Raw genomic sequence first — 12,899 nt, forward strand, 5'->3', positions numbered from 1 at the left:
ATTTGAAAAAACCCATAGTATTTTGAAAATAATATTTTGTTCTATCAAAATTGGCTTGTAGTTTACGCTTTAAGCTATTGGTTTGAGTTAATCCCAGATTAATAAAAAAATACTATTTCTTTTATTTGAAAATTGTCAAGATGTGCCTCTACAAAACTTTATTCAAATTATCGCAAACCGAAAAAAATGTCTTTTTGTGATAACTTGTCCATGTAAAAAAATAAATTTAGCCAAAAACTTGAAGGTCAAACCTTTAAGGTCCAATACAATAAATTTAAGGTTCTTTTCATAAAGAATAACAAGTTTGACAGTGGAAAAGATAGGAAACTATTTTTTTTGTGCTTTGTAATTTTTATATCATAGTTTTTAGTTATAATTTTTAGGTGATTTCCAAACCTAAAATAAACTTTCTTCTAGCTGCTCCTATGTTTTCATTTTTAAGGGGCAACGGATGCACACTAGTGATTAAATGCTTAAATAAAACATTTAAATAAATTAAACACTTTTCTAAAACTTATTGTATAAATTTTAAAATTTTAGATTAGCATATCGAAATTTAGACTAACATTTGCTTAAGTTAGTGTAGCTTAGTACAAAACTAAAGTTGTAATTTAGTTTAAAAGATTAGCTTATTAAACCAGGATATTAAGAAAAAAGTAAACTCTTTTTTCATATATATATCTTAATTATACAATAAAATCTTGAATTTTCTTAATTTAGTTATAAAGTAACTGCTTTAGACAAACTTGACGATATAATTCGAGAGTATTATTTAAAAGTACTTAAGTACAAACATTAGGCCATATTTGAAAAAAAAACTTTATTTAAAAATTTAAACTGATTAACTTAGTTTAGAAAAAATTTAAGCATGTGAACAAACAAACCTAGAATATTTTTTTTAATATTCATGGCTTAATTTCTTGACGTCAAAAGAACTGTTTTGATTGTACAAAAACTGTCCTGAGTAAAATAAATAGAGTTTATTCAAATAATTTTTGTTCAACATTTAATTAAATAAACTTAATCAACAAAATTATTTATACTATATCTAGCTCAAAGTCTTAAATAAGATTTGTCCTAAGATTATCAAATATACCTATAACTAATTTGCGTTTTTTTAAAGTATATCTTACTTAGAGTAATCCTGAACTTGAAAACAAAATTTTTAAATGCTCTAAGCTTTTCTAAGATTAAAATAGGTCCTAATTATTGTGTGGCAATTTTAATTTTTTCCTGAAACTATAATAAAAAAGAAGAAAAAAAGCTGTATAACTACTTTTTAGTCTACTTTGGTTCTTAGTATATATATATTTTGATAATGTCATGTTTATTTTTCTTGAAATAGGTGTAATAAAATGTTTTAATAACAAAACGATACTAAATAGCAGCACATCAGAATTGTAAAGAAACTCTAAATACTGAATAAACATCTATTAATTTACTTAAAGTACAACATTTGAGTAGTTGTGTTGCAGTTAGATTTTAGTACGATAATTGAACTCTGGCAATTGTAATAAGCAGCAATGTTGTTATAATTTAAAAATTATCATTTTTTAACAATACATTCGCATTATTTTGAGTTTTTGAAGATTAAAAAAATTTGTAGTTCCCCTGTGTTTTTAAAGGTGGGATTATCTTATAAAAGTTGATTAATGTTATAGAGTTATGCAAATTTGAATTTTCTAAAGGGAAATACAAATATTTTTACCTCAACGGAATTAAAAATAATCAAGTATAAGACAATTTGACAAACGGTTATCGTAAAAATTATAGTATATTTATAATTGACATAGATATGGAAATTTATAACAATGTATTTTACTGAGAACTAGGTCACGAGAAACTTTTGGGTTGGTTACCTTTAAAGCTTACCAAGCACAGTACTCTTTTTAAAACGAGCCTAAAGTTTTCTTTTAATGGGAATAATGCAACCTTCGAGTCTAGCTCATTTTTATTTTATATTTGACAACAATCATAAATGCACCCTGTGTAAATTAAGACGTTTTTAAGAACTTTACAGGACTATAATATTTTTATTACGATTTTAGAACCAATTTACAAAAGATACAACGATTTACCGAGATCCTTTTTTTTACAAAGATTGGCTTTTTTATAAGTACAGATTTTTTTGATAATAAATAAATGCCATTTTAAATATTTTAAAGATGTATAAACTATAGTTGTTAAACATCAAAGCAATTTACTAAATGTTCTGAAATGTATGACAGTAGCATAGCATTTAATAAAATTGTAGACTTTTTTTCCTTTGTTTTGGTGTTAAAATAAAACTATCTATGCCCTTTAATAACTGTTTTTTGTTTATACACTGAACTGTTCTGATGTCAATATAATTTGCTTGTCACATAAACGACGTGTTTAAAATTAAAAAATAACTATATACCAGAAAGAAGTAACAAAGTATCTGTAATAAAATTTTGTTTCTATAAATTTTTATCACAGATACTTTGTTGCTTCTTTCTGGTAAAAAGTTATTTTTTAGTTTCTAAAACTGAAATAGAAATTTGGAGAAACAAAACTTTTGTTTTCGTAACTGAAAATTTACAAATTTGTACAGTGGTGACTGTTATTACGTTTTTCGTTACCTCTGGGGAAAAAAAGCTTTTTAATTATTTAATGCATGAAAAATTTTTATTCTCTTGTTGTCAAGTCAATAGTATATTTTAGATTACTTCAGATTTAAATGATTTACAAATCGTTTTGTTTTTGTTTTATTAAAAAATGTAAAAAATTTAGTTTCTATTACAAATACTTTGTAATGTGCCCTTTACTTTAAGTTTTAAAAAATGTATTACTTATCAAATAAATATTCTTTCAATGTTTTGTTGAATTTTAAATAAGGTAATGAAAAAATTTAAACAAATAAACGGCTTGTCAATCTTTTTTTTTTTGATATTTGTGGCGTTAAAACATTTATGGTAATCCTAGACCGGCTTCTTAAAACGTTTTCAACATTTAACATATAAATAATCATGTTTTTACTGTAGTTTCTCGTTAATAACTTGGATAATTTTAAATTGGCTTTGTATTATTTGATTTCAACTAAATCAATACAGTAAATTTAATTGTTTCAAATAAAAATCAAATTCTTTTAATCTTCTTATTTTTTTTTATAACAGATTAATATAAAAAACAAACATTGATAAAATATTTAAACATTTTTAACTTTTTTAATTTCAAAACAGTTTTTACATTATTTTTCGTTTATTTGCCTATATAAAATACAATAAATATGGTGAAAACTAACTATTACTTAATAGGCAGCTTATGGTTTTTTTCTTCCAAAAACGACAATTAAATTTACTTAATAAGTTTAGTTGTTAAGCAAACGAACTGAATTCAGTTTTATCAAAAATTTTAGGTTAAAAGTTAAATTAAGTGTCTTGTATAAATAAGTTATAAAACCTTCTAAGTTGAAAGATTTAACTAATAACTTGAAGTAAAATTTAAAAATGTCATTAAAATTTTTATAAACTTTTATAAAATTAACACAATAATCAATACTTAATTTAACTAAACATATCATCTGATTCAAAAATAATCAGGTAGGCTGGAAATAAATCGGAATGAATTTTTACGGTTCCATATTCATAATTACTAAATAATCCTTTTCTAGTGACACTTTTTCTGCTATCCTCTATGATTTTCCTGTCATACTCTTCATAATTTTTATTAGAACAGACAACGAAAACAAACGACAATTCTTTTACTGTATTATGAACCTCACAAAAGTTTTTACCTTCATAAATTGCACGATATAAATTAGTTGTTGGTTGTAATAATTCTGAATCTAATTCATCTAAGCCGCTAAGAGTTCTAGGATAGCCATTTATAAGAATATCTTTCACTTTATCGACTTTAATCCCTTTAAGATAAAGGTATTTTTGTTTAAACATTAGATTATTCTTATTGTCAGTAGCGTGAATTCTAAACAATTCTCTAATTTTTGGCCGTTTTTCAACATTTTCTTTTTCAAGAGAACTTAAAATAAATTTGTAATCATCATTTTCTTTTTTCAGAAGTTCTGTACTAAATTTCCTTTTTTTGTTATCCTTGCATTTAATTATGCTACTAAACTGAACTGAAAGTTGTTTCATGATGAGACCAGCATGATTTTCAAAATTTGATATAAGATATTCAATTTTTACTCGATGATTTCTAGTGATTTCCGCTTTAAACCTTCTTGCTATCATTGAAAAACAAAAGTCTGAATTTTTATGTTTACAATTGTCTTCTTTGTTAGTTTCCTGACCTATTGTAAAAACACCATTGTTTTTATTATACTTTTTCATTTTTAAGCGACTATAAAGTGTTCCATTAACTATACTGTCTACACTAGTTTTTTCCTCGATTTCAATTAAGTAAGCAGGTACTACTAAATTGTGGTGAGCTAGAGCTATCTTTTCCTCATCGAGGTCTTGAAATGAACCTCTTGAAATTTTTCTATTTAGACTGTCAAACAAGTCTAATTTAGACTTTTTGAATTTTATCAGTTGTGTTGAACCACATTTAAATAATTTAACCGATGGCTCTTTACTTTGATAACTTTCAAAAGATATGGTTTTAAATCGATTACTTTGAAAATTTTGTACAGAATTAGTTACACTGTCTATAAAAAAGTATCCAAACTTTTTAATCGTATTTTCTTCTGTCGCAAAACATATACCATAGTTATATGCATAATTAAAACTGTTAGTAAGATATACACCTGGTCCATATAATCCTCTAATTGATGGTTTAAATCCTGTCTTTAGAATTCCTTCTACATTTTGTGCTTTTGTTCCATGAAGCAAAAGTATCTGATTAGAACTGTTTGACTTTTTTGAACTTTTTTCATTTGATATTACTCTGTATATCTTTAAAGTTTGAGTTTTTTGCTTAGTACCCTCTTGTAAACTATCGTTAATTTTTATTGAATTTGTTAGAAGTTTGTAGTCTTGGTCATTGGTTTTCAACAGTTCAAGTCTGTATTTGAAACCAGGAAGAACAGGTTTTTTAAAACATTCAACATCATATTCACATATTTTTTTAGCTTTTAGAAACAACTTTCCGTATTTTTTATCTTTTACTTTATTTATTTTCTCTTCTTCCCTCTCAACTGCACTTTGTAGGAAACTTCTACAGTTAGGGTGCATTTTTGTAAATTTATATATTTCGTTTTTTATTGATTCCATTGTCATTTATATTTGTTTAAACACTAAAAATTAGTTTTTGTTAGTTAGTGATATATATTTAACACTAATCTTTAACATAACAAATATAGTTAATACTGACATGTAAGTAAGTTATAGTTAAGTAGTTATTGTATGCCTAACAATTAGAAGGTTAGTTTCGAAAGGTACACTCGTTTATGTCAGATTGAAAAAAGGACAAATTTTTTCTAATATTAGCTTATTATAGGCAGACAGTTTAGGGTAAAGTTTCCTAAAGTGGGTTGTGTGACCTTTTTAGGGGTTTTTAGAGAAATTTAGGTTTTTAATGGGGCAATAGAAAGTTACTGAGAAGTCAATTAGTTAATGGAGGTCCATATGACTAAGCATGGGGTTGATAATGAAAAGTAAAATAAAAGGTCTTAAGCTTATTTGAAGTTAATTTCATTAATGAATCTTGTCGGAGGGAGCCATAGTTATTTTATATCTTTTAAGGGAGCCTAGTGGAAATATGCTTAGGAAACCCTGTTTTAGTGCATTTACGTTTTTGGTTTTTAACATAATAGTTCTTATCATTATACCTCACGTCATTAGTAACAAGTTGAAAATCTACTAGTAAAAAATATTGTTTTGCTGACTACCTGATACAAAATTTTCTACAAAATATGTTTTCTGTCCCTTTTACTTAAAACGTACCGACACTCTAAACCAGGGTTTCCCAAAGTGGGCGATATCGCCCCCCTGGGGGCGATTTTAGTAAATTGGGGGGCGATAATTAGCAAGGGGGCGAAAGGGTGGGCGATAACTAGTAAGGGGGCGAAAAGGGGGGCGATTTTAAAATTTTGGGCTGTCATAAAATTTTTACTTTTTATATTGTTATTTTACTAATTTTAGCTTGCTACAAATATTTGACCCTGAGGTAAAACTTAAACAAAAATATTTTTTTTTGTTTATGTAAATTATAGAGAAAAAATCAAGTACTTATGACTCCTACCTCAAGTAAATTACATATTTTCATTCATATACTTTCTTATTTAACAATTACATAGATCATAGACGATCGGAATCCCTCTAACCATTTTTATAACCTGACATATATGTTGTTTGGGATCGTAAATGGTCTATAAAAATCTATGTTATATGTTATTAAATTTCTAGATAAACTGGCAACCCTGTATACTTTTATTTTTTTGGAAATATCATGAGGTGATAGTTATATCACCTCATGATATTTCCAATTGTTTTTGAAAAGTCTTTAAGTTAGACTAAGAAATAAATAATTTACTTATAACCTGAAAAAACCTGGAATTTGACAAATAAGGCAAAAAAAACCTAAAAAGATCTGGATTTTTTATCAATTTCAACATATTAAGTAGTAAAATTTCAATTTGACACAAAAAAGCTATCATATAGATAAAAATATGGATCCCTTCGAGGCATATCTTTTTGAAGTAAACGACTTACAGGAAACCTTCTCAGACTTACAAACTGACCTTGAATTTAAAGTAGATTTTTCCAAAGAACAATATGAAAGCTTTTGGACTTAACAAAAACTAAGGCAAAAGTATCCAATTATTTGAGAGGAATTTAGATTGTTGTTTAAAGTTTTTCCTTCTAGCTATATTTTTGAGAAAGCTTTCAGTTCAAAAAAAGAACAAAAAAATTTCTTGAGCAAAAGATCTAATCTAGATATTTGTAAAGGAGACTTTATTTTACTGATTAAGAATCAGGTTAGAAAAACTTGCGAGCAGTCATGAACCTCATCCTTCACATTATATTAGACTTCAGTAGCAGACATTATTTTATGAAAGTTTTTTTTTATTTTATTTGATCTTTTAAAATATTTCTTATTTAACCTGGTTTGTATTTTATTTAAGTAGTCTTTTTATAATAAAAAATTTATTAAGTTATTTATTCTAGAACAGGTTTGCATAACGCCTAATAAAAATTGATTACGGTAGACTTCCTCTTGAGTTCGCACATTTTACCCAAAAAAAGTGCAAGTTTATATTTTCTTAAACTTAACTTAAATAAAGTCTATTACTAACTAAGTATTAATAAAACAAAAATACATAATATTTAGTAGCTTATATAGATCTATTTTTTAATGAATGTTTGTTTTATGTCTTAGTTGATTTTTATGTTTATGCATAACGTTATTGTATATAACATATTTAAATTTATTATTTAAAATAAAAAATGGCAACAATTTTTGAGTTTGCACTTTTTATTTTGTTCAAAGTGCGAATTCAAGCGGAAGTCTACTGTATTTATTAAATGGTTTATGTTACAAATCTGATAATAATTTTATTTTGACCTGGTTAATTTTGTAGTATATATTTGTCGTTTTACATTACACTAAAAATTTTTATAGCATAGTGATTAAAGTATTTGTTAGAAAGAAATTTATTTGACATATTTTTGTCATTACTTGTTTAATCTGTATAAATAAAAAAATCTTGATAACCATTAAAGTTTTTATTTCAAATTTTTTTTTTGTTTTAAAAGAGTAGATTTGAGGTCTCTGTTTGAATTTATTTTAAATTTTTCATTTAAAAGATTCTTAAAATCAATTTTATTTTCTAACTTGATTTATTATTGTTAAAAATTCTATATATTAAGGAATTTTAAACTATAAATACAACTGTTTTTTGTTTTATCTTAATTTTTAATATATTAGCAATTAGATTGTGTTGTTTATTTTAATAGTTCAACACTAGCTTTTAGTTTTTCACAATTTTCTCCTGGTAAATTATTATAGACTAACAACTAGAGAAAAAATAAATTTAAACAGTATTTAATAAGCCATCAAAAAGACTGCTACAGTTACAAAACAAAATTTTAACTTAACTAAAAGGATTTTTTAATCGATCACTTTCTGTTCACAGAATTAACTGTAAGTATTTTGATTTTATTTTTTAGAATTTAATTAAGAAAAAAGAAATTTTTTAAATTAAGGATTAGTTTCTTAAATTTTACTCCATGTCAAATACTATTTAATAATATTCTACTACAAAACATATAGTTTAAAAATAAGTTTTTAACTTTACAACTAACTTGCTTATAATATATCTTAGCATTGAAATTAATAATTTTATTGCATTAACTGAAGCTGTTGATGAAACCACTTTTCATGTGAGATAATCAACCAGTCGGTCAAACTTCCTCAAACTAGATCAGAAATTATGTTTTAACATTTATTTTATGTAAAATAAACTGTTCACTCTTTTATAGCTTTTTAATCTCTGGTATAGTATTTTTAGAATATGCCTATCTATAAAATAGTTTAAGTATTTTGTGCGGTTTAAATAAGTTACTTAGTATTAACTTCTAAATGTCCGAAATTCGTTATATGAGAGATTGTTATAATGTGAGGTTTAAGTTAAGATTTCAGATGGGTAACGTACGGTTAAGATCCAGTCAAATTTCGAACCGCTAAGTAACTTAAAAACTACTTGTGCAAAATAAACAAAATTTAGCCTTTTGATACTTAATATTTTGAAATACACTTTCAATTTGGTTTTCAGTTCTCAATAGTATTTCCTAGTTCACAATAATACTAAATAATTTTATTACAATTTTTCTCGAGTTTTTAATTTTCATACATGATATTTTTTTTAAACTATGCGGCCCGCAATTACATTTTTTTAACGAGTTGAAACTAGAAAAGATTTTTTAGTAAATATGAATTGCTTACTACAAAATTTGTCAACCACTACCCTAAAAATTTCAAAACAATTCATATCTAAACAGAATTGATTACATATTACACAAGGCTTTTTAATAATTAAGTATTTTAATACACTTTACTTGGCTTATAAAAAAACAAATGTAACATATTTTCTCAAGCCTTGTAAACTTACTTAAACACAGCCCAAAAGTGCGTGCATAAGAAGTACCAGACTAAGTTACATTTCGAAAACAATATTTTTGGCTCAAAAGTTTGTACTCAAGAAAAAAAATACTTTGTAAAATCGTGGGGGGCGATTATTTTTAAAATTTCTGAAAAGGGGGCGATTTAGAAAATGAGTTTGGGAAACCCTGCTCTAAACACTTACTGCAGATCTGCAGCACACAGTGGCTTTGAATATTGCAAAACTTAATTCAGAGAGGAAAAATAAGGATAAAACAATTGATTATATTTATTTTCAAAAATATTATATATATAAACAAAAAAGGGGGACGTGCTAATCTTCTAGAATAATAAACACTAATAAGTAATAAAAATTATATTTGTTTCAAAATTAAAACTTTAGTTAAAACTAAAACTTTGATTTTAAATGACTAAAAACAACAAATTAGATGCATAAATTAAGTTTCATAAATTTAATCCAAAATAATAATTTTATTTAAAACCATCTAACATTAGTTAAAATAAATTTAGAAAATTCAACAGTATTTTGAACAATTAAACATAAGATAGTCAGTGGGTTAATTTTCTAATATTAAACCAACCAACAATTAATAAGAACGTAAAAATGTTTCTTTTTCAACGATTCAACAAAAAACTTCTTTATAAAGTTTTATTCATATTATCTAAAAAACAAAAACTTACTTTTAGGTTACAAAAATTATACTTCAGTATCACAAAAACTTCAAATTCTGAGTTTTGCAATAAATAACTAGCGGAGTTCAACAAATCATTAGGAAAATTTCAAAATGTTGTTTCAAAATAATAAGAAACTTTTCAAAAAGATTAAAAAGCCTAAGTTTATGGTTAAAATATCTATGGTATTTCTAAAATTTTGCTTAATAAGCAAAGCATATAAACAAACCTTTTTGTTGCGTTAAAAACTTGTTTTTTTTTTTTTTCTTATTTTTACAAACTTATTAAATTAAACTATAAACATTTTAAATATACGTCTTTGTTGTAAAAAAAAACTTTTTTCAATTTTTTAAGTAAATATGTTGTTTTTCCTACCATCAATTAAAAATAATTCCTTTTTTAAATAAGCTTTTTTGTAAAAGTATAAAATTTATGTACCAACTACTTTTTTATTGTTATAAGATGTTAAATAGTCATAATTTAAATTATCATGGGAATGCTAAGCACATAATTAACATTATACTTAAGGGGTGTTATTTAATAGTATTTCGATACAAAACTCGAAGCCTGATAGGAATAAAATTCAGAATTAAAAAAATCTATTAGAAAAAAACTGATTCTTTAATAAAAAATTAAAGCATTTGTAATAACAAATCCTGACATATAACTAATATTCAAGGTTTCCACTCTCTGAGTCAAAAAAAATTTCCTTAGTCATCCTTAGTTTTTTAAATAGAAAAATAATAATTTTCAAATTTGATAATAATCAAGTTCTTCAGTAAAAAATGATATAAAATAAAAAAGTATTTAAAGTTTATCTCATTTTAAATTTTGATAAAAAATTTCTGAGATATTCAAAGAAAACCTAAAACTATCCTGAGTTTTTTTTCTATAACAAAACTATCCTAAGTCAGCCTGAGTTTTAAACAAAAGTTCAAAGTATGCTGAGCTATCATGATATTTTGAAAAGTTTCAATATATACTGATTTATCAAGAATATGTCAACCCTTAATATTAGTGATATGTCAAACCTTAATATTTCATTAATTTCAATAAAAGTAAAGCTGATAAGTAACTAAATTAAACAGTTAAAATTTTACTAAATTGTACCCTACGATTAAATCATTTTTCTTTAAATCAAATTTCAAGCAGTTGAACTGACATAAACTAACATTATTCCAAAAACACCGATTAAGTCTATTTTGTATGAAAAATTTGTCCAAGTTAAAACACACTTATGCTTAAAAAACTATTATCCATTTATTAAAATATTTAGTCTTCTAAATTTTTCAAATAACCTGACTTTCCTAAGTTTGTAAACTTGATTGTGAATTAATTTTGACGAGTATTATTATTAAGTAATTTTTAATAGCATATAAAAGAAAAAAATGATTGGTTTAATAGATGGTTAAAATTACCATAGACAGTGTTGTTTAAGGTTTGTAAAAACTATGTTTTTGATACACTAGTAGTATTAAATAAAAGTTAGAGTATAATAAAACTCTTTTAAAGAGTACAAGAATAATGAATTCTGAAAACCTACTTGAAATGTGTTTTATTATGACAAAAAGTAAATTGTACAAATTTTTATTTATTCTTATTGAAAGATTTTTTTATCTTGAATTACTTTACATTATAAGCATTTAAAAAGTTGAGCTTATTTATTGAATTCTTTTTAAATTTTCAGGTTTTTTTTAAACTTATTTATTTCCAAAGTTTTCAAAGATTTTTTTTTGTGCCTAAATTGATAATTTCCAGGTTTTTTTATTGGAATACAGATTTTTTGGCTACCCTATATAGATAAATAAAGTTTTCTGGACAGAAAAAAAAATCAGAGGAATAAAGCAAGACTTGACGAAGTCATTAGAATAATTATTGACTATATATGTTGATTTAACAAAAAAAAATCATTTATTTTCTATTATAGAAATTCTAACAAATTTTGCAACCTTTAGAGTGATAAAAAGTTTTATAAAGTTAATGTGTGGGAATGTTGTTTTAGGAATAGTGTTTAAAACTTTGAAAATAAAAAAGTAAGTAAGTTAAGTTTAGTTAACAAAAAATAAGTTGATAGATGTTAACAAACTTAAAGATGAAATAGGTGTAGATTTACTTTGTCTACATTGAAAACTAATATTTAATTTCCAAGATATCACAAAACTTCAATAAAAGTTAGTAAAGGAAAACTAAAGTAAACAATTTATACTACAATAGTTTGGAGTGTATTTAAAAAATTACTTTTAGTGGTCAAAATCATAAATTACTATAGTTATAGAATTACAGCTTTTTCTAAAAATACATTTAATGTTTAAAATACTTAACAGCTTTTTATGTAGTTGTAGTTGTTGAAGCTATCACTTTAGTTCAATAACAACTGGTTCATCTAAACCTGTATACACATCAAACAACTATAAAGCATACTCAAAAACTTAAGGTTAGCTGATTTAAATTGTGAACTGATTACTAACATTGACATCTTTAACTTTAATTTTCTAAGCTGTCCAATTTTAAATCTAAAGAGTTTGACAACTTTTAAATTAATCATTGTGAATCTTAATATGCTTTACATAACTAAATTCTTATCTAACTAAATTTGACAAAATGGACTTTAAATATTTCTAAACTGTTTTAAAAACTTTAAATAGTAGGGCTGTTTAAAAAAAAAGGATACCAAACTTTAAGTAGTATTTTTATAATGTGGCTCTTTTACTTAAACTTAAAAACAAAAATCCTATTCTATTATAAATACTCATAAAAAATAAATTACTTTTCAAAAAAACATTAATGGCTTCTAAAATAAAAAAGTAAAAATAATAATTAATAAACAAGCATTTGATTTTTACTACTTTTAGTTTTATGCTTGAGTAGGTTTTGGTATTTGCTCAAGAGCAATCTGAAAACCGTGGTATATTGTAATAGATTTACATAAGAATAAACATTTATCATTAAACTAATGAATATTAATTTGTTTAATAATTTAATATAATAAAGCAAGATAAAACAAATAGCTACTTTATATAGTTATAATCAATTTCGAATAATTTATTTGAAATAAGTAACATAGTAAGCAGAGCCCTGTCTAAACTTTTTTCAAAGGTGGTTCATAATTTTTTTTTGTTTTTAATTTGCTGCTGAAGTACGAATTTTTTAGGTATGTACTGCCACTTAAGTACGCAATATTTAGC

This window comes from Thalia democratica, chromosome 6 (assembly GCF_965202585.1).
Source record: "Thalia democratica chromosome 6, ktThaDemo2.hap1.1, whole genome shotgun sequence".
NCBI classification, from domain to species: Eukaryota; Metazoa; Chordata; class Thaliacea; order Salpida; family Salpidae; genus Thalia; species Thalia democratica.